Source organism: Ochlerotatus camptorhynchus, unplaced genomic scaffold (genome assembly GCF_037179485.1).
Source record: "Ochlerotatus camptorhynchus isolate MF236.1 unplaced genomic scaffold, CSIRO-AGI_Acam_v1.1 ptg000591l, whole genome shotgun sequence".
NCBI classification, from domain to species: domain Eukaryota; kingdom Metazoa; phylum Arthropoda; class Insecta; order Diptera; family Culicidae; genus Ochlerotatus; species Ochlerotatus camptorhynchus.
This window is the reverse complement of record NW_027041071.1, coordinates 68,169-91,892: the sequence shown is the minus strand read 5'-3', so window position 1 is coordinate 91,892 and position 23,724 is coordinate 68,169. Positions and strand designations below refer to the sequence as shown.

Genomic DNA, 23,724 nt, shown 5'->3' with positions numbered 1-23,724 from the left:
TCTGAAATCATGGATTTATTTGATGTTTTCTGCTCGATAGGCCCAAAATGGGCGATTAGGCCGAAGTAGTTCCCTACCCTATGTAAAACTGTATTCAGAATATGTTTATGTCACTTTTTATTTTATTTTTACTGATCCCAAAATCATGGATTCAATCCCAGGCTCTTGAATATTAAAGAATAACATATTAAAGAATAACAGCGTATAACAGAGATCCCAGTATCACTTTTATATTTTATATTTATAGAAACTGAGACCAAAAATCTGCCCACAAATAGACGATATGTCATTCGAAAACAGAAATAAATCGGGAATGAATCCCAACAGCAACAACCCAGAAAAGACGCTAAATTTTCAATTAAATTAGGGTGATACAACTTATAGGGGCTTATTACGGATGTCACTTCACGGTGAAAACTTGTCACTTGTCGTCACGGTGAAGTGATTCTCATTTAATTTGTACGGCAACCACGGCTCTTATTCTGAGTATCACTTCCTTATCACCTTGTAGTGACACCCGTAATAAGGCTAATAGTTTCGAAAGAACAGAAGCGCTCAAAGGCCAAGTGATAATTCGACAGTGAGCATGCATAAAGGCCCATACGCGATGATCGATTCTCTTCGTCGATTTTCTCTTTTGTTAATAATTCGCTAGATTTAACGTTTCTCGGTGCGTTTGCTGTTGCTTTTTATAGCCAATACAACCTGTTACTACTCTGCATTAAACAAATTCTAGAAAATTGTTTCGCTTAGCTGTAGCAATGCAAAGAGAAAATCGATGAAGAGAATCGATCATCGCGTATACGCCCTTATGCATGCTCACTGTCGAATTCATCTGCTCTAATAATCGTTTAATACACTTTTGTTTTGTTTAATACACTTTACTGCAGGTATGCGAGTCGTGAGACTCTCTGTCACCAGTGAGGCGGCAAAAGTCAACTCGTGTGACGTGACTATCGGTGCAAATCAAATGGAAAGTAGTATCACACGATATGACTTTTGTCTCCTAACTAGTCACAGAGAGTCACACGACTCGCAAAATAAGGGGGAACATCAAAGTCACCCGAGGGAAAATGGATTGCGACGGATGTGTGCAACGTTCGGCTAGAATAGAATGCCATGTCATTGTATTCAAAGTGTTCCAAATCAACTTTTCCGATTTCGGTTAAAAAAACGACTGAACACCTGATTATTGCTGAAGTGCGGTTATAAGTCAAGTGGAAAACACGAATGCGAGAGTAAAAATACCGCCGTATGACAAGAATGTCCTCCAATGCATATCATAAAACAAAAAAACCGGTGCTGAGTGACACATCAATACCGGTTAGAAATTAAGATCATGGTCAGTGAAATGTGCAAAATGTGTTTGAGCGAATAGTCCATAAAGAACGTATCGAGAGGAAATAATAGCCATAAATGTCAGAAAGCTGTTTACTGTAAAATAACACACTAGACATTTAACTGCTACAACAAACGGTGGAGTGAAATAAAAGTGTACTATCAGTTTCAGATTAGTTCAACCGCTAAACAGTAATATTAGTTCGTTTTCCGTTGATGACTGAATCTGAATCTGCGTCAGTTTATTCTTGGAAAGCATCAAGAACTGCTGCTCATTCTGTCAATATAAATGAAATTGTTTTCCGTAAATGTAATCGATTCCCTATAAGGTAGATATATTTTGCAATCGTTTGCAAGAACCCTGAGTGTACTTGCGTGTCTAACGAACGTTCTCACTACTATCGCTCAATGTTGTGTCTATAGGCAGATAGAATAAGTGGTGAGCGACGACCATATCAAGTAGGTAGGTAGATACAATGAAAACACGATCAATTACGTTCGGAAAAACAATTTGGTGTTTGTTGACGTAGAGGAAATGTATGTAATGTCGGCTTAAATGCCCCTAATTTGGGCCCATGCATTAATTCAGCAATCGACTAAATTTTCAATAGCGACCAAAAATATCCATTAGTACCGTCCCAATGACGCGTTCATCTAGATAAAATTGAAAAATGGCAGATTTTTAGCGATGGGCCCAATCTTAGATACATAGGCCACATTAGAGTCATTCCCCCTATTTCACATGAAAAATTGCCGACGACGGTGATAGGTAACGGGATCTCCTGAAATTAAAATTTGTGCATTTGCGAACGGAAAATCTCCGAACACGTTTACCATTTCACGAGGAACAAAGGATTTTCGCATAAAGTAAAAGTTGACATGACCATAAATCATCTTATTTTGTAGTAGGTACCGTTCTACATTCGGGAAAAAAAACACCATTTTGAACTCCATTCTACCGAAACGATTTCTCACCTAGCTATTATTAGGTTTAATTACTTAATCAGGGTTGAAGTGTTGCTTCTTTTTATTTATTGTGAACCACTTTTACCCAACATCACATACCGGGAAAATCCGAAAGGCAGTCGACGATAACGCGTGCAAAAAATAACAAAATGACTGTGACCAACATGCGTCATTTATGCGCAACCAACACACGGCGGCAGCAATGGCAGGTACAACCGAATATAAATAATATGTTCAACGTTTTCGACTGGTCGAGCTACACGCCTCGACCGACGACAATGAGAGGGAAAAAGAGAATCACGGTCAGGGCAAAGCCGGTTCCTACTAGTAACTAAGTCCTCGTTCTAGCATGGCTGATAGTATTTTTTTCCTATTCATGTTCCGGCTTTGAATCCCGACGCACATACGGTCTCTCAAGGAAAACCAAAGAAAAGTTGAGCGAAATGCACCTCTCCCATGATGACGGTTGACCTTCCAGCGAGAGTTGTGCGAATAATCTGATGGCGATTCAATAGCACGATGATGACGGTCAATGTCAAGAGGTGATCAACACTTGGGAACTCCAAGGTTATCGAAAAATCATCCACGCTCGTTTGTATCCTGCCCTAATAGCTAGTACGTTCCGTATCACAAAACAGAGAGACGATAAAAGGCTGCCACAACAAATAATTTTAAATCAATTTCATATGAATTACGCATCTCTTATGTTGATACCAACGAATCAAGCCCACTACAAATGAAAAATATAAAAAAGGCACTTACATTACTGCTTCAACAGGACCGAATGATTAAAAAATCAATCACGATTTTCCTCGTTCCAAAATATATCACAATCAGTGAATCTGACTCACTTTTCTTCTCAGGAAGCAAGCTTAAAAACTTATGCAACTTTTGATTCACTGATTATCTTCCACGTTGTGAGAGTAAACTTGCCTTAAGAAGCAAACGGCGAAAATACGGTTTGCAAAAAACAGCAAATAAAACAGAATCTATCACAGCTGGACACAATTTAAAAACATATCAGCGACGATAATATCACAATTGCTAACGATTGCGAATCACACAAAACTGGAAACTGCAATTACTTCAAGCAATGTAAAAAAATAAAAATTCAGCCCAAAAAGTACTGAGCACAGCTTGGCCGGTGTGCAATTGGCTTCTGGTAATGCGCGCGCGACTTCGTCAATCAACTTAATTCAACTGAATTTTTCGAGCAGCATATTTTGCAATTTATTTCAGATTTCCCCGGCCCGCGGTGGTGTTGGTAAGTCGAGCAGAATGTATACGTCGCGAGGCAAATTGCCGGTCGCGATTGTAGACGTACGCGCGCGTGTTCCCTCTATGACTGGTTACGGTTAAGGTTTTGGTGGTGATAGTAAGTATAATATCAGCGATTTTTGTTGTGTTGTTTTTCTTGCACACATGCATCACAACTAATCACACCAACCGAGGGGTCGAATCATGAAATTAACCAGGTAATACGGGCAACCCAACTTCTTACTGCGATACACACCAATACATCCGTTGATTTGTTTACTGAACTGGGCAAGGGATGGAAGATAACGCGATTTATGTTTACCAATGAACACAGTAAGCCTATTCACGCATGTATGCTGAGAATACTAGCATTAGTTATGTCACTTATGGGAACGTAATATTAAAATGACGGAAATGCTCCTTCTTAACCCCAGTGATCTATTTATAGATCAGCATTTTTTTTTTCTTTTATCATGTTTTAACAGAAATTGCGAACGTAAATTATGTTTTGCATGGTCCATGGAATATCCTTAACATCTTGTTTTAAAATAGTGTAAGAATAATCCTTGGGTAACTCCTGGAAAAATCAGGCCAAAAATTACTTGGGCGTTAACGGGTTAAACCATATAAAAATGCTCTTTTACTTCGTAGCTACGCAGAATTACTGTCCTATCCATGTTTTGTTTAGTCAGAGGAGCGGAACGACGGGAAAGCATCTAGAATTAATTCTTTTATAATTTTCTTCTGCGAGCTTATTTAGCAGCTCCTTTTAGAAGCATTTTATTTTTTTTTTTATAATTACTTTATTTGTACAGGCTCAATCGAATAAACTTTACAGAGCCGAGTTATCCTTTGCGTTATACATTATTACTGTCTTAAATTTAAAGTTAAAGGAACTGGACCGAGTACTCGCGGTTGTCTCGAGGTTAGTGGAGATTTACAATTTTTTTGGATGGGAAAAGGGAAGAAGGAGGTTTGAAATGTGGTTTACGATCCAACTATTTAATTAATCCTAAAGCATGAAATTATTTCTATTCATCTTGAAAACAAACATTGAAAAAAAAACCCACACGTACAAAATACAAACTAAACACAAGGTTAATCAAACTTACAATCTAAGGTTAATATCCTTAAAGTAAACATATATGAGTTTCATAAACTCCAGATCGCGTCTAGCCAAAATATCCCGAACTGGAACATTAGGTTGTCTACCTCGAGCCCGAAGGGAATCATAAAAATGTGATCTGACTCCACGATACTCCGCACAAGACCAAAGGATGTGATCAGCGTCCTGGTAACCTTGTCCACATTCACAGAGATTGCTGTCTCCCAACCCCACACGGAACAAGTGAGCGTTTAGACAATAGTGATTGGACATGAGACGAGACATCACGCGTCCAACCCGACTCAAGTCCAACCCTTTGAACCATGCAAACTTCGACACCTTAGGGATAATTGAATGTAGCCATCGTCCCAAGCTCCCTTCACTCCATTGATGTTGCCAGCTAACGAGCGACTGCTGACGATAAATAGAGAAAAATTCACTATAGGCGATCTGTCGATCATAAATGTCGCCTTCCATAGCGCCCACCTTCGCAAGTGAATCCGCCTTCTCATTGCCCAAAATTGAGCAATGCGAAGGGACCCACGCGAAGGTGATGATGAAAGAGCGCACGGATAAAGTACTAAGCAGTTCTCGTATTTTCAAGAGAAAATACGAGAAGTGCTTTACCGGCCTAATGGAACGGATAGCCTCGACAGAACTGAGACTATCCGTAAAAATAAAGTAGTGGGCTGGAAGAAGTGAAGCAATAGTTTCCAAAGTGTAGTGAATTGCTGCCAGTTCAGCCACATACACAGAACAAGGAGCTTCAAGTTTTCGAGAGGCGCTATGAAATTCATTAAATACACCAAAACCAGCGGACTCCTCTATTAGAGATCCATCTGTGAAAAACGTTCTTGCAGAATCAATATGGCCAAACTTTGCAGCGTATAATGACGGAGCAATCATAGGACGATGATGCTCTGGAATTCCGCGGATTTCCTGTGTCATAGATAAATCAAAATTCACTGAATTGCCGAAATCGGAGAAGATTACACGATTGGGAATATTTCTTGAAGGGCTGACATCCTGTGTTAAATATAGGTAGTATAAAGTCATAAAACATGTTTGAGGATTTAGCTCCAGAAGCTCCTCAAAATTTTCGATCACCAGTGGGTTCATTACTTCGCAACGGGTGAGGAGCCTCAGAGATAACTCTGAAAAACGGACGGATAGTGGCAACATGCCCGCCAGCACTTCGAGACTCATAGTATGAGTCGAGTGCATGCATCCTAACGCGATACGAAGACAACGATACTGGATCCGTTCCAGCTTGATGATGTGCGTTTTAGCTGCCGACTGGAAGCAAAAACTACCGTACTCTAAAACTCAGTCCGCATCGTGCTCTCTTGCCGTGCGGATCTATTTGCTTTTTGCTTAAGGAAGTGTTACTACTACCTAAAGCTACAACAAATTTAAACAGCACTTTTCAGTGCTCAACCTGTAAAAATTTTCTACCTTGTTCAACTCCTCTTATTCCTCTTCGATCCTTGTTTGGACCCTACCCGAGGTAATCCTTCTTGGATATCGATTTGGAAAATTCCTCTTCGATCCTTCAGATTCTTATAGTAATCTGCTTGGAAGTCGATTTGGATAAAAAATTTACTGCCGCCATGGCGCCTAAACGCAAAAGAAAGGGGCAAACTCTTGACCCCCCTTCTGAAGAAATTAATTTGAGTAATCAATTTGATTTGCTCACGGATGATGAGAATGATCCATCATCCATGAAAAATTCTAGTAAACTTTCCCGGCTTAATGCCAAGAAGGAAAAGATTCCCCCTATTGTGATAACCACTACCGATTTCCATGCTCTTCGCATGGAACTTTTGAATTTCGTGAAAGTTAAGTTTTCACTGCAAATTGGACGTCGGGGTGAATGCCGTGTATTGGCTGAAACCTTGGACGGATTTAAATGTCTTCTCAAGTATCTTACTGAGAAGAAGCACAAATTTTTTACTTACGACACCAAAACTGAACGTGTGTTCAAGGTTGTCATGAAAGGACTGCCCAGTGGTGAATCCCTGGATCAGATCAAAGATGAACTGGCAAAATTACTTGGAGTTGTGCCACTCCAAGTAATCAAAATGAAAATGAAATCCCGTCCTGGCGATTCGCGCAACGGGATTTCTAATGATTTTTATTTAGTTCACTTCAAGTCTAGTGAACTAAACAACCTTAAGGCCTTAGAAAAAGCTAGCCTTATGCTCCATGTCCGAGTGAAGTGGGAACACTTCAGGAAGACTGGAGGAAATTTCCAAAACCTCACTCAGTGCCGTAAGTGCCAGGGATGGGGTCACGGAACTAAAAATTGCTACATGCCAGCTAAATGCATGAATTGTGGTGATTCCTCTCACGCAAAGGACGACTGTCCTGTGAAGGAAGATCCTAAGAAATTTAAATGTTCAAATTGTGGTGAAAACCACAAATCCAATTTTTGGGAATGTAAGACTCGCAAAGCGATCCTACAATCTCGTTCTAACCGACAGGTAGGAAACGCTCCACGTTTCCGACCAGGTACAAATTCCTCTGCTGTTAACAACGGTCAGCGAGGAACAAATTCTACATTCGTACCCGTAGGTACAAATATCTCCCCTGCTTCAAATGTTTCATCTGTACCTACTCCCCTCGCTGCTAACAATGTTCAGCGAGTTAATGGAGCTACCTATGCAGCTATTGCAGCGGGTAGAAATCAAAATACTAACCAACGTTCTAACGGAAATTTTGACAATTTTGACTTAGGAAGCATTACTGCCCCCAAAATGGAATTTTTACAGAATTCATTAATTGACATGATTTCTGATATGCTTAAATCTAACTCCATGTTTGATGCTATTCAAACTGGAGTAAAATTTGCTAATAATATTGTCATGACTTTAAAATTCAGTAATGGATTTTAAAGCATTAAACATTTTAAATTGGAATGCTCGATCTCTTAAAGATAATGAAGACGAGCTATTTAATTTTTTGAGAGTTCATAACGTGCATATTGCCGTTATAACTGAAACGTTCCTTAAACCTGACCATAAGGTTAAGAAGGACGCAAATTACTTGATTTATAGAAATGATCGTCTTGATGGACCCTGTGGTGGCGTTGCCATCATTATTCATAGACGAATCAAGCATAAAATTCTCTCTTCATTTGAAACCAAAGTTTTTGAAACTTTGGGAGTTTCTGTTGAAACAAAATTTGGACAACTTACGTTTATAGCTGCCTATTTGCCATTCCAATGCGTAGGCCAGCAAAAGAATTTTCTCAAGGGTGACCTCCAGAAACTTACCCGTCATAGGTCTAAATTCTTCATTATTGGTGATTTTAATGCAAAACACCGCTCATGGAATAATGCTCAAAGCAATTCCAATGGTAATATTCTGTTTGATGATTGTTCTGCAGGTTATTACACTATTCAATATCCAAACAGCCCAACATGCTTTTCTTCTGCAAGAAATCCCTCAACTATTGATTTGGTCTTAACTGATTCATGTCATCTTTGTAGCCAATTGGTTACCCATGCTGACTTCGGTTCTGATCACCTTCCAGTAACTTTTGAAATATCCCAAGAAATAATTTCTAATCCCAACAGCTTTACTTTCAATTACCATAGGGCTGATTGGGAGCAATATCGAACATTTATGGAATATAACTTCGATCCAAACATTCCTTTGCAAACCAAAGATGAAATTAATTATGCTCTTGAATCTCTGACTACTTCTATAGTTGAAGCAAGAGCTGCCTCAGTACCAAAATGCGAGGTTAAATTCGATTCAATTATAATAGACGATGATCTTCAGCTCTTGATCCGTCTTAAAAATGTCCGTAGGAGACAATTTCAAAGAACACGCGATCCTGCCATGAAAGTTATCTGGCGGGATTTGCAAAAACAAATTAAAAAGCGATTCTCTGCCCTGAGGAACAAAACTTTTGAAAATAATGTTTCTAAATTAGACCCGAGTTCCAAACCCTTTTGGAAACTCACAAAAATTTTGAAAAAACCTCAAAAGCCAATTCCAGCGCTTAAAGAAGGTGGTAAAATTTTGATCACAAATTTGGAAAAAGCTCAGAAACTTGCTAAGCAATTCGAGAGTTCCCATAATTTCAGTTTGGGTCTTACTAGTCCTATTGAGAATCAGGTTGCTCGGGATTTTCGGAATATTTTCTCTCGGGAAAATATTTTTGATGATTCCTGGGGGACTGATTTGGACGAAGTAAGGTCTATAACTAAAAAAATTCAAAATATGAAAGCTCCAGGTGATGATGGAATTTTCTATATCCTCATCAAAAAACTCCCAGAGAGTACCTTGTCTTTCCTGGTAAAATTATTTAACAGATGTTTCCATTTGGCATACTTTCCTGATAAATGGAAAAATGCAAAAGTTGTTCCAATTTTGAAGCCGGATAAAAATCCAGCTGAAGCTTCTAGCTACCGTCCAATAAGTTTGCTTTCTTCAATAAGTAAACTTTTTGAAAAGATAATTTTAAATAGAATGATGCTTCACATCAATACGAACTCAATTTTTGCAGATGAGCAGTTTGGATTTCGCCATGGGCATTCAACTACTCATCAACTCTTGAGAGTTACCAATTTAATTCGTTCAAACAAATCTGAAGGCCACTCAACTGGAGTTGCTCTTCTAGACATAGAAAAAGCATTCGACAGTGTTTGGCATGAAGGTTTGATTGCTAAATTGAAAAAGTTTAATTTTCCACTTTACATTATGAAATTAGTTCAAAATTATTTAACTGACAGAACTCTGCAGGTAAATTATCAAAATTCCAAATCTAATCGACTACCTGTTAGAGCAGGAGTTCCTCAGGGTAGCATTCTTGGGCCTATATTGTATAACATTTTCACTTCGGACCTCCCTGATTTGCCTCAGGGTTGCCACAAATCTTTGTTCGCTGATGACACAGGCATTTCCGCTAAAGGAAGAAGTCTTCGTGTTATTTGCAGCAGACTTCAGAAAAGTTTAGATATTTTCTCTTCTTATTTACAAAAATGGAAGATTTCTCCCAACGCTTCCAAAACTCAACTTATAATATTTCCACATAAGCCCAGGGCTTCCTTTTTGAAACCTAGTAGTAGTCACATAGTCACTATGAACGGAGTTCCAATTTCTTGGTCAAACCAAGTGAAATATCTTGGATTAATACTTGACCATAAATTAACTTTTAAAGATCACATTGAGGGCATTCAAGCCAAATGTAACAAATATATAAAATGTTTGTATCCTCTTATAAACAGGAAATCCAAACTTTGCCTGACGAATAAACTTCTAATATTTAAACAAGTTTTTAGACCGGCCATGCTTTACGCTGTGCCAATATGGTCTAGTTGTTGCACTACCAGGAAAAAAGCACTTCAAAGGATTCAGAACAAAATTCTGAAGATGATTTTGAAGTTGCCTCCCTGGTACAGTACTACCGAAGTACATAGAATTTCGAATGTTGAGACTTTAGCACAAATGTCCAACAAAATAATTAATAATTTCCGGCAAAAATCGTTACAATCCTCAATTGCAACGATTAATTCCCTTTATACTTAGATAAGATTTAGTTTTAGTTATTTAGTTTTAAGCTATCAATTGTTATACTGACATGCAGGTTTAAAAAACCTGTTTAAAATACTGAATTGCCAAGACAGGAACAATGTAAAAACACTTAGATATATATCATAACAATTAAGGCTGGTAAGTTACTGTAGTAACTGGAGCACCTAGGTTAAAAATGAAATGTAGTTTATTTTGAATTTGGAACAAATAAAGAGTTAAAAAAAAAAAAAAAAAAAAAAAAAAAAAAAAAAAAAAAAAAAAAAAAAAAAAAAAAAAAAAAAAAAAAAAAAAAACCGTACTCTAAAACCGATAAAATCGTTGTCCGGTACAACGTCAGAAGATCTTGTGGATGGGCTCCCCACCACGTTCCGGTAATTGATCGAAGGATCCTTAGTTGGCATTTTCGTCTCAGATACTCAATGTGGGATCTCCAGGTGCATTTGGAATCGAACCAGACCCCGAGATATTTAAAAGACATGGAATGAGTGATCGGTTTACCCAAAAGTTGAAGCTTCGGTTGTGCTGGGCTATGCTTCCTAGAAAAAACGACCAACTCAGTTTTCTCCGTGGAGAATTCGATACCTAGCTGAATAGCCCAAGTAGACAAATTGTCCAAGGTATCCTGTAAGGGTCCTTGCAGGTCAACCTCTTTTGGCCCTGTGATAGACACTACGCCGTCATCTGCAAGTTGTCTCAACGTGCAATTGTCACTAAGACAGACATCAATTTCTCTAACGTAGAAATTGTACAAAAGGGGGCTTAAACATGAGCCTTGGGGGAGACCCATGTAGCTAAATCGAAAAGCTGTAGAGTTTCCATGAGAAAAGCTCATATGTTTTTCTGACAGCAAATTGTACAAAAAATTATTCATTAATGGAGATAATCCACAAGCGTTTAGTTTCTCTGAAAGAACTTCAACGGATACTGAATCAAAAGCCCCCTTGATATCCAAGAACACAGAAGCCATTTGCTCTTTCTTAGCAAAAGCTAACTGAATTTCCGAGGAAAGCAACGCGAGACAGTCGTTCGTTCCCTTACCCCTACGGAAACCAAATTGAGTATCTGAAAGAAGGTGGTTCGTCTCAACCCATTTGTCGAGGCGAAAAAGGATCATTTTCTCCATCAATTTCCGAATACACGACAGCATCGCGATGGGCCGATACGAATTGTGATCCGACGCGGGTTTATCAGGCTTTTTAATGGCTATCAACCTTACTCGTCTCCAATCGTCGGGAACAATATTGAGCTCCAAGAACTGATTGTACAAGTTCAACATGCGCCTCTTAGCGACGTCTGGGAGGTTTTTCAGCAAGTTGAACTTGATTCTATCAGATCCCGGGGCAGAATTGCCACACGAAAGGAGAGCGAGTGAAAGTTCGACCATTGAAAAAGGGTGACTGATTTCGTCTACCGAATTCGCGGTTTCGCGAGGAATCAACTGCGACGGCACGGAATCCGGACACACTTTTCGCGCGAATTTAAGAATCCATTGATCCGAGCATTCCTCGCTTTCGTTGTTAGTAGACCGGTTACGCATTCTTCGCGCCGTACTCCAAAGCGTTCGCGTTCAAGAGATGTGTATGCGTCGAAATGCTCGCGTGTTCCGCGTTTCTGAAAAAGTTTAAACGCGTCGGACTTTTTACGGTAAACCTCCGTGCATTGTTGATCCCACCAGAGCGATGGTGTTTTCTTACGCATAGACGATCGCGGCACCGGTCGTGTTTGAGCTTGAAGTGCGCTGTCGACGATGAGATTAGAGAGGAAATTATATTCCTCCAACGGCGGAAGCTCTTCCACTGACGATACTGTATCGTCTATCGCGGATTGGAACTTAGTCCAATCAATGTTACGGGTTAGATCATACGCGACGTTAACGGATTCTGACGAGTTGAACCCACTGGCAATCGAAATTTTGATCGGCAGATGATCACTACCGTGCGGATCCTGGATTACATGCCAAGTGCAATCCAACGATAGTGAATTAGAGCAAAAGGTGAGGTCTAATCTGCTACCATTCGAGGATGGACCAGCCAAACGTGTTACTTCTCCATTGTTAAGTATTGTCATGTTGAAGTTGTCGCAGAGATCATAAATCAAAGTAGAACGGTTATCATCGTACAGCTCCCCCCAGCCTGTACCGTGGGAGTTAAAATCTCCCATGATCAACCATGGAGCGGGAAGTACCGCACATATGTCGAAAAGTTGTTTGCGATTAACAGAGACTCTAGGAGCAATATATACAGAAGCAATACAAAGGCTCTTACCTTTAATGGTAGCCTGACATGTGACAACTTCAATACCGGGGAATTCGGGAAGATTCACTCTATAGAAGGAATGGCACTTTTTGATCCCCAAAAGTACCCCTCCTCCACGTGAATCCTCACGATCCAATCGAATAATGTTAAAATCAAAAAAAGGGAGATCAATTTCTGAAGAGAGCCATGTTTCACAGAGGGCAAATGCATCGCAATTATTGTTATGGACTAAATACTTGAACGAATCTAATTTCGGAATAAGACTTCGACAATTCCACTGTAGAACAGTGATCAAATCCCCGACCTCGTTTGGAAAATTATCCATCGAAGGAGATGATAGCTGCAAGAAGGGGCCATTTTGAAGTCAATTGCTTCAAGAAGGATTTCACAGTCGGAAGCAATGTGAGGACAATGCTTTTCAGAGGATCAGAAATGTTGAGGTATTTGAGAATACCGTCCACAATGTCATCAAATGAGAACAGCCCAGATGAAGAAGGGGTTTCTGTTCTTAAAATTGGGGCATCAGGGGTTTTGGATGTCCCCGGAAGAGGTGGAAAATCCTGGGTATAATCAGTTCTGCGGAATCCAGGAGGAGTAGAAGTCTCCTTTTTTCTACCACTCCTTGATTTGGGCAAGCTGATTTGGGGTTCTTGATCCGCAACTTTCCGCGAACGGATGCGTTTTCGTTTCCGGGCAGAACCTTCCGGAAAACTGAAAGAAACTCCCTCCTCAGCCAAGTCAGAGCCAGACTCGTCATCTGACAAAAGAGCGAAGGTATTTGTTTCGTTGGTCGATGGCTTGGCTGTCTTAAGCATTTCTGCAAAAGACCGCCTGGAACGTTCCTTAAGGGAGCGTTTCATTTTGTCCCCGAGCTGTTTGTACGCCGGGCACGACGAGAGAGCATGAGGAGGAGTTCCATTGCAGTACACGCATTTTGGTGCAGTAGCTGCGCAGGCGCCATCCTCATGCTTCTCCCCGCATGTGGAGCAGCGTGCCTTGTTGCCGCAGTGGGAGGCCGTATGTCCCAACCGCTTACAATTCTGGCAGTTCATGACCCGAGATACAAACAACCGCACAGGAAGACGAAGTTTTCCCAGCTCGATGTATTGAGGAAGGGCAGATCCAGAAAAGGTCACCCGAAACGAGTCTGTGGGGGTAAAACTCTTTTTACCCTCGCTGAGCGATACTGACTTCATTCTATGAACGGCCAGTATCTTTACCGGAGGAAGCAAGGGGTTCTTGAATCGGCCAACCGCTTGCTTCTCCAGTATCTCGGGGTTCAGGCTCGCCTCAGTGACCACGCCTTCGATCTCCACATCAGAGGCTGGAATGTACACCCTATATTCCAGTGTGAAAAACTGGGAAACAGCCATTTCATTAGCCTGTTTCAGGTTAGCGACGGTCACACGAAGTTTGTTGTGCCTAACCTTCGTTATTTCGGTCACGGCAGAGAATCGCTTTGTCAGATCATCAGATATCTGAACAACATTCAAGGGTTTGTTTTTGGGCTGAAAATAGATAACCCATGGGCCAGTCGAGTCATTCGGGTAGGCCCGCAATCTGGAGTTTTTCTCAGCCTGCCCATTGACAGACTGAGACGACGAACCAGGGATGACATCATCATTTTTCTTAGATGAATGGTCATCCATGTCGTCTTCTGACAAAACATCCATTTTGTTCAACTAGTGGGAGCGCAAAACGCTCTCCCACTGAACGCACAGACACAATACACAGAAAACACTACAAACACAGAAATACAAAATGAAAATTTAACTAATGGGGGAGGAAAAGAAACAAGAAAAAAACAAAAACTTATCTGATAATCCTATACTACTACCACCGAGCGTTATATGTGTAGGCGTTTACACAGATGGCTGGAAGAGACGCGCTGCGTGGATGACCTTCGTTGTGGTGCACTTGATCGAGGCTCGGTACTCAGCGCACACAGGCGCACGATGATTGATGAACGATGTAGATGTAGAAACGGGTGCTCACACTCGATGATGATGATACGTAAGCGGGTATGCGTCAGCGCGTATGCGTGACCACGCAACGATGATGCCCAAATTGGTTTGCGAATTACCAATAGCACGGATTAATCGTTCCGAAAATGACACTTTCTACTTAAAAAAAAACTCACTTTTCGATCAATTTACCGGGAACTATGTCACTTAGTGAGAAAAAACTGATAATTTATATCAAGCGAATACCGAGAAAACTTCCAAAACAACGGAGCGCGAAACAAGTCGACCGTACTTCTTGCTAGGACGCAGTGGTGATGTGAAGCATTTTATTTAGAAGCGTAGGTCTGAACGTTTACAAATTTGAAGTGTCCATAATTATAAACGTTTCAAAAGTTTGCATTTTTTATGAGCTCATTTTTTTTAAATATTACAAAAATCGAACATTACCTTTTTTCAATTTTTATATAAAATAAATAATAATTATTAGGGGAAACATCTACTACGGCCTAATCGCCCATTCCCGGCCTATCGAGCACAAAACATCAAATAGGGGAAATGAATGTAATGTCGGCCTAAATGCTCCTAATTTGGGCCCATACATAAATTCAGCAATCGACTAAATTTTCAATAGCGACCAAAAATATCCATAAGTACCGTCCCAATGACGCGATCATCTAGATAAAATTGATAAATAGCAGATTTTTAGCGATGGGCGCAATCTTAGATCCATAGGCCAACATTAGAGCCATTTCCCCTATTTCTATGATTTCGGCGTGAACGTGTCAAACAAACGTTTGGTACGATGCTTCTATTCAATAGCTGCAAGGCGCACTTAAAGACATTATTTTTTATTTACAACTCTATCTCCCGTCATTTCGATCGAAAATGCCGTTTCCATTTTGAAAATTTTACATGAACCAAAATTGTGAAATTATAGAAAATTACCCGTAACAAACAATTACGCAATGTTTCTTCTTCTTCTTCTCATTTCAAGATTATTGCTTATCGCATATTAGCTATTATGCACTCTACAATTAGTGTTCTAGATGCACTTCCATAGTTACTAATTGAGAGTTTTCGATGCCTGTACCATTTCAGCATTAGTATAATTGCGTGTCAAGTACAATCAAACTCCATACTAAGGGAAATCGAAAAAATTTCCAGCCCGACAAATTCCTAGACCGGACTGGGAATCGAACCCAGCCACCTCCAGCATGGTATTGCTTTGTAGGTTGCTCCTTTACTGACTGAGCTAAGGGAGGCCTCCAAAGTTTCATAGAAATCATGGAACTGTTCACTGCAAAAAAAAAAACCTTTTCTCATTAGTTATTGCTAGGAAGTAGCACTTGATGGATCGTTATATGGAATATGGACGCCTTGCACCGACGAGCGTCGATTGCCAATGGATTACCAGCATGGTTGGTTTTCGCAACATATGTCGCTAGTAAAACAAGTAAAGGAGATTAATTTTGTATGCAAAAAAACGAAAAATTACACTTAATAGCTATAATGTATACCGAACCAGCGGAGCCGGTGCACAGTGGTTTGAATGCTCAATATCACGAACTTTTTTATTTGCGCCTTTAATGTTGGTTTTTTCACTATGGTGTCCTTAAAAGAGTTTTTGTATAAAATAAGGCGCAAAGACCAGTGATAAGTTTTAGTTCGGAACTCCACCACAGGCGGTGCTGCAAAATCTAACTTTTTTCATTTACAAGATAGGTATGTGGTGTCTTCAGCAAAGTTGTAGATAATTTTACTACACAAATCTTTGCTGAACACACAAATCCTCATATTCCTTAGCTTTTGAGATACGTAGCGTTTAATATGATTTTCAACAAAATTTATTTTTTTCAATTTTTATAACATTTTTAAAAAACTATAGGTTTTGGAAGACTATAATGTTCAACAAATATTTGTATTTTATTGCAATACAAAACTTTGTTGAAGACGTTCAAAAGGTATCGATTACACAGGCTGAGTTATTCATAAATTGAGTAAAAAATTTACATATTTTGTGCCCTCACAGACAAAAATCCGGCAAAATCCGGGAGATGAATCTTGAATAGGATGAAAGCTTGTTCAAACGTGATCTCAAATTCCATTGAAACATTTGTCCCTTTTAGTATCCTCGTTGATTATTTTGCATTTCAAAAAGGTCTTGACCACGGACATCAGAGTAATTGCAATAATCATAAATCACAGTAGTCTACTACTAGTAATATATAATTTTGAGTTAACTATTATTATATTATAATTAAATGATTTAACGTATTACGTTATACATCATTGTATGTATGTATATATAAATATTTCAAAAATATAAACAAAGGTTACACAATATTGTTATCAAAAACATTTTCATCTTTCTCTTCCACATCAAGCATGTATTTAGCATCGCTACAGAGGTCATTAATCGGCTTGTCTCGAGATGCTCTAAGGCTGCTGATGAGAGGATCAGAAAATGTTCCCATTTGATTCCAATTTGATCGGCACAATGGATATAACAAACATATTTGCATCGGATTTAGTTCCGTCATCATTGCCAAGTGCTTGCTTGTGTTCACTTAATCCAGTTGTGCCATCAAATCCCCACTTAATCGTAATTTTCTCCAATTCGTCATCACTAAACTTTTCCAGCATGCACGCATTTGCATCAACAATCCTCATTGTCGTGTGCTCCAAGAGATCCTTTAGTTTCACTTCTGCAGACGTTTCCGAAACTACTAACCCTGTAATGGGATAACAGCACTTTTTAGCTTGCAGCGCTTTATAGTAGGACGGATACAAAGACACATTCCGATCCAGAGCTCCATTACGAAGCTTTTCGTATTAGTCTTTCGATAAATTAAGATCCAATATTAATGCAAGAGCTTCCGTCTCCGAATAGGGTACAAAGCCATTTTTGGATGATTGCATAGCCGAACCCATTTTCACGGCTCTTGTCGGAGTTGTTGCGTTGCCTGTTTTACAATGAACGCTGCATCTTCTTTACCATCCTCACGTAATTTCATTTGGGTTGCAAATGCAAGTTTATCTGTTGGGTAGTTAGACCGCATTGCAGACGTCTTGCGTCTCTTAACAACCTCGGATTTAGTTTTTTTTTCAACCTCGGAGATCAGTTTTTTTTTTTAATATTTGCATGTCGCCTTCACAAAATGGTTGATTTCAGCTGCCACTTGTGTCCACAGAAGTTTTTGACTGTTACGGCATTGATTATGTTTCAATGCCGTAACAGTCAAAAACTTCTCTCGACACAACGTTTGATTTATCAATGTAGTTTCCCTTAAATTCTTTCCACAGTTTAAAAAGCTTTCGCCTGTCGATTTCAACTGAAATTTTAATATTATTTTTAGAAATTGTCACAAACAAATAACTTCCATAGATTACTCATTTATATCATGAATTGGAAATTAACACTGAATACCTTATTAACTACATGGTTGTACTTACCTTCATTGTTGAGACATGCTTTTCTCACTTTTGGGATCTGCTACGGAAATGTTGAAAAAACAACCTTCACTTATAATAAAAGGATTATTTTCTAAGTAATATGCGTTTAATGCTGCAAAACCGATCAATGTGTGACCAAACTTTGTTATATTATCACTAAGCCTACTTTGATTCAGTCTTTGACAAATGCGCGCTGTCACTGAACTACGGAAGTCCGTCGGTGATTGGCACTAGATTGCGGAACAGAGACCGACGTTAAATAAAGGAAAGAACTGAACTACGGAACGACCTTTTAAAAATACAAAACAATCAACGAGGATACTAAAAGGGACCAATGTTTCAATGGAATTTGAGATCACTTTTGAACAAGCTTTTATCTTATTTAAGATTCACCTGCCGGATTTTGCCGGATTTTGCCGGATTTTTGACTGTGAAGGCACAAAATATGTAAATTTTTTTACTAAATTTGTGAATAACTCAGTCTGTGTAATCGATACCTTTTTGACGTCTTGAACAAAGTTTTGTATTGTGATAATCATAGTGAAAAAACTGACATTGAAGGCGCAAATAAAAAAGTTCGTGATTTGAGCATTCAAACCACTCTGCGGTGGTGTAGTGGTAAACGTGATTACCTCTCACCCCAGTAGGCCTGGTATAAATCCCAGTCGGCGAAGCCGGGATGTTCTGATTCATAACATCTCTGATCACGCCTTTCTTCGGAAGGGAAGTAAAGCCGTTAGTCTCAGGCTCATGAGTTGATGTAGCGATAGGTAGGGTCCAGGTGTGGGAGCTGCATCCCTGGCGTCGGAAGGATTGGTGCCCAGCACGGAAAACAAAACTAAAAAAAAAAAAAATGTTTTACCGAACCAGGCGCCAAACTTTTTTTTAGTTTTCGCTTCTAAAATCGATATTTTTGCAATCATTTGGAAATGTTCATACATTATATTTTTGAATAACTTATTCTCCGTAGGTAGCGCGATGCTGTCAGTAGTCGTGAGATCAACACTGACAGCTTACGGTAATCCATTCCATGCTGTTTCTGACAGTACTCACCACCAGAGGGCGAACCGCCTTCGATCGTATGGTGGACTTGATAATGTATGGAGAAATTCACTTTTAATTAAAATATCAACAATGGTGCGATTCTAAGCATCATTTTTATCTCCGACAAAACATGGGCACGTGACAAGCTAATTACACGATGCCCACTTCAATATTGGTCTTTTTCAATATCCAGTTTTTTCTTCTGATTTTTCCGGTAGGGCAAAATTAGCATTTGATCCGTTTTATCGTAATCTAGATAGGATTTTTTTTCGGGCAAGTTGCCACAAAGTTTTGTCTAGACGGAAGGTAATGTTATGGTGACATTTGTATTAGTTTGGTGATCGTTTAAATTTTTGAGAGCAATTCTTATGTTTTCACTTCCTAACACTTTTTTTTCTAGACATGATATTTTGTATTAATTTGTTGCATAGGTATTCAACCAAAAACAAATAAATTTTCATTCTGTCGGAAGTTTGTGCAATTTTACTAAATCATTCCGTTTTTTAGGCGCCCTTTTTCAAACTTCTATATTTGTATGCATAATGATCCAAATGAGCTGAGATTTTGCTTATTTATAATAAAAACATCGTTCTTCAATTTTACTAAAATACGTTCAGTACGAAAATAGCTACAACAGTTAATTTTTTGCTGTCATATAAAAAGGGCCGTTTGTTGACACAAATATTACTCTCAAATTGCCATTTTACATTTCTTATAGCACAGAAAAATAAGGAGTGTCGATAAATGCCAGAAATTTTCACCCGTTAAAAAAAGTTGTAAAATTTTGTGAGTAATCAGGAAAAATATAAATTGTTTATAACAATATAGTTTGTGACCACTGCTAGGCCTAGGGTTAAACTTCTGAGACATAGATCGATATATAATATTGGGAATTTCATACAAAAATAGCTGAGAATCTTCATGATGTTGATATAATTCACCCAAAATGTAACACTTCAGTACGACACTTGCCTCCGAAAAACGACTGTGGATTCATCCGAAGTGACTTTTCTCACCTCACTCGGCAGCCAGAATCGGATGACACAAATGACTCGAGTCACCTCACCTTACACGCCGCGCAGAATAACCCTGAATGCGACTCCTCAACACAAAATGCAAAGGGGTCCAGGACACAGCGACGCAACCCACCATCCTCTGCTCAACAAGCAAAAAACTCGAAAAATACGATTGTTAAAACGAGTCAAACACAAACTGTCATTGCGAGCCAAACAGTTTGATGATGCTTTTCTTATAGTAGAACATGTATAAACATAACATCCAAATTTACTTTTTTAAATAGAATACTATTTTTTAAAGACCGCGCATTTCGTGATTGATCAGAACTAGTGCACTTGCACAGAGAGTCACATAGATGGTGCATGGGATTAGCTTACAATCTTGAATGTACTAGCACATTAATTCAATATATTTATAGATCAATAACAACGCCAGCCGCGTCCTCACGGTCTTTTTGGGCAGGAAAGGATGATTAGTTCGACGTCTGTTGTTATTAGAGAACGAATACACCTCTGCGTCTCCACGACTGTGACGGAAAGGATAGTTGTGTTAGCCACGTGAGTTATTTTTAGATCAGGACTCACTTTGGTAAGTGATGCGATCGGTTAAAGCAGAATTTGATTACACTAAAATCTATTGGGATAGAATAAGATATAGTGACAAACGTAAGGAAGGGGACGGGCCTGGGATTGGACTCCCGATCATATTGTCATACGATCCAGAGGCCCGGGCTCTGATGCCACTTTAGATTTTCCAGCAGATCTGCCACCAGAACACATTTTATTTTTTTTTCCTCTTTTCGGGACCTAACACTACTGCGACCAGTAAATTGATCTATTGTAGTATATCCCGTGTCATTAGTTTAGTGCATGTCGTATTACTCCATCACTATTGAGAAATGATGAAGTATTCGAATTTTTTCTGCAGTTATTGTAAGGATCCGACTCTAATTGAAAGGTCCCGCTATTTATACCCTTCGGAGTGTTGAAACACCCTTCAAAAGCGCGCCCCTTTGTCAGTCAAAATTGGATTCCTTAGTAACAAAATTAAGGTATGACACCGATAATGACCGACCATGCATCAGAACCCTAGTCTTAACCACTTCAAACTAGGGAACAACGAATAGAAGATTAGGAATCACATAGATGAAGACAACTAACTCATTTTTTTCCTTGTTTCAAGATTAACCTCGATAGACAAAGCCGAGTCTTGTCACTATCAACAAGGCATAAAAAGTAACAAGGACTAAGATGTGTTCCTTGGATTACTGAAAAATCCTGTTCCCCTAGTTTGAAGTAGTCAGAACTAGGAATCGGTGGTAGATCTTACATCCCGTAACGTACCACGAAAAGGTGATCTACGCACGTTACGGGGCACACATACAATAACAAAACTGTTTCCTAATGTTTGCTGCGACACAGCAAATATGGTGATGCAAATTAAATGCCTGAAATCACAATGGTGTCCGAGATTAACTCCCTAGAAAACTCTAAGTGGCGGTGCAAGTGCCTATGATTTGATTTAAATTAAATATTTTTTTTATGAAATTTTGGTGGTGACATTTTTAATTACATGCGCTATGAGTTGATTATGTGTTTATGGAGATATCGGAGCAATTCTCGTTGAAATCGGCTCTTATATTTTTTTTTTTTGTTTTTTTTTTTATTATAGTCGCTTTAACATTCTTGGGTCATTCGTGACTTGTCCGGGGGTGAGATTTGAACTCGTGATTTTGGCGTGAGAGGTACGGATGTCAACCACTACGCCGGGATCGCCCCCCGCCCCTCACTTATTTTTAAGGTTCCAAATATTGGTTGATTTAAATTAGTATTTTTTTTTTGATTTTTTTTCTGTCGATCTTGTTTTCTATGCTGAGCAGATACCCCTGTACAAAATTTGTTCATAGTAAGGAACCATAGCGATGATCTTTTTCTTAAGCTGCACCAGGCCCTAGTTAACGAGGGGTCCATTGATTCAACATGCTGTAGAACGATTTTTCTATGAGCATATCTAAAGCTATCGAATAAGTACGAAAGAAATTAATCTTAAGTGCCTCGAACAAAAAGTGGCCTGTTTCATTCAGCGAGAATAATGATCATTTATTCTTCATTACTTAGATTTATTTACGAGACTTTCAGTCTCAGGCTGATCATCTAGGGCTGATAGAGATAAACTCTCATTACACCAGACTCGGTATGGTGTATGATTTATAATTTATTGATGATTCTTTATTATTTATTCTACAAATATGTAGAACACAACGAAAATTTGGCAATTTCTGAAATTTTGTTGGGATTATGTTTATTTATTTTAGAGAAATATACCAAATACACAGTTTCTGAGTTTTTTAAATAATTTACGGAAAACTTATTTAAACAGTTCAACCAATTAAATCAACTGTAACTGTAATCAACTGCATTTTCATAACATGACAAAGTTAAGTATTTTTTTTTCCTTGATTTGTTTTCCGTCGATCTTGTTTTCCGTGCTGAGCACCAATGCTACCGACGCCAGGAAGGCAGCTCCCACACCTGGACCCTACCTATCGACCCATCAACTCATGAACCGGGGACCAACGGCTTGCTTTTTTTTGGATGACTGGCAAATCAATTTTCATGACAATTCATACATTTTCAAATCACATTTTGATCACTTTTTAGTCACTTTTTTAAATGATTTTGGTCACTAATTCACTATTTTTATTGCTTAACTTTAGCGGCGCCAGTGGTGTAGTGGTAAGCGTGATTACCTCTCACCCCAGCAGGCCTGGGTTCAATCCCAGTCGGCGCTGCCGGGATGTTCTGAGGCATAACATCTCTGATCACGCCTTCCTTCGGAAGGGAAGTAAAGCCGTTGGTCCCCGGTTCATGAGTTGATGGGTCGATAGGTGGTAGGGTCCAGGTGTGGGAGCTGCCTTCCTGGCGTCGGTAGCATTGGTGCTCAGCACGGAAAACAGGATCGACGGAAAACAAATCCAAGAAAAAAAATGTAAAGAAACCGAAAATCCATCTCCCACTGATTCATCCTTTCACATACCTATATACCAAATTGATATTTTAAAGCAATAATCAAAATAAACAGACAATACATGAAAAGGCTAGTTGCCAGTTGCTTTAAAGGCTAGTTGCCTCCTTAAGCGGACCCTCCGCATCCTAACTCTTCTGTTAATCCACTTAATGCTACTAGGCTGTCTAAATTTTCTTATTTAAGTTCGTTTGATGATTATGATATCTCTAGTCTAATTTAATAAATAATTGAAATCTCTAATCTACCTACCATGCTTTATTAAGTACCTGCACGTGTTTCAAGTTGTTTTTGACTTTGACCTATATTTAATATATATTAGTTCGTCCCAGGTGACACCTTCAAGTGAATAAAATGCTTCACTCTGAAGCTAGTTTCCTAGTTGATTTTTAAATTACATGTGGTATATGCTTCAACTACGCTCACACGTTTCCACTATGTCGCACCACAAAAATACGTGTGTCACAATAGAAGCACGCCACAGTGGAAATCCCGAGCCATAGTTCAAACACTTATCCCAAATCAAAATGAAGCACATATAAGATTAGTTGCAATACCATGTATAAAAATGGTGTTTAATATTGTTCCCTGAGTAATACCTCAATGAAAACAACAACGAAAGCTTGTCACGCAAGTAGAAGGAGTACTGTTGGGCACTTTCTGAAATATTTCAGTAGTATAATTCCCTTGCAAACCCAAATAAATCTATCTGCGTAAAAATAAATAAAATAAGAGTTTTTTGCGGCAAAACCCGCCA

General features: G+C 39.1%; 1 protein-coding gene across 3 annotated transcripts in view; it reads right to left on the bottom strand.

Annotated features, from left to right (window-relative positions):
• The window catches only part of NaPi-III (Na[+]-dependent inorganic phosphate cotransporter type III), a 139,677-nt gene that overhangs the window by 55,200 nt on the left and 60,753 nt on the right, over positions 1–23,724 (bottom strand). The window contains exon 1 of one of the 3 annotated variants that reach the window (XM_065237099.1): positions 3,067–3,469. The exons of the other annotated variants lie outside the window; for them this stretch is intronic. The gene's annotated coding sequence lies outside the window, so the exon portion shown is untranslated. Of the gene's footprint in view, positions 1–3,066; positions 3,470–23,724 lie in introns of those variants that run through there. 3 annotated transcript variants of the gene reach the window in all.